We start from the raw sequence: 338 nt of genomic DNA, 5'->3' as shown, positions 1-338 counted from the left end.
AAAAAAGAAAGCTTAAGAAGAGATTTCCATGCTAAAAGAATCATTCTTTGATGGTTACTATAGGTGAAAGATACGGGACAGTAACTCACAGGTTAGGGGAGACGTTCAGGGAGGGGAATGAAAGGGCCATAAAATGGAGGGGGTGGCAATGCACAAGAATAGGGAGGTGGTAGATGAATGGGAATGGTAGGGGATGACTTAAGGGAGGTTTGCGTGGGCTAAATGGGATAGAGGCAGATTGTGAAATATGCACAGCTTTGGAACTGAATGAGTAAAGAAGTGGAAATGATGTTAAGGTTGTTGTTACGTGCTGTTAAGTTGGTTCCAACTCATAGTGA

This window comes from Chrysochloris asiatica, unplaced genomic scaffold (genome assembly GCF_000296735.1).
Source record: "Chrysochloris asiatica unplaced genomic scaffold, ChrAsi1.0 scaffold00066, whole genome shotgun sequence".
NCBI lineage: Eukaryota > Metazoa > Chordata > Mammalia > Afrosoricida > Chrysochloridae > Chrysochloris > Chrysochloris asiatica.
The sequence above is the reverse complement of the archived record's forward strand: the minus strand, read 5'-3'. Positions refer to the sequence as shown.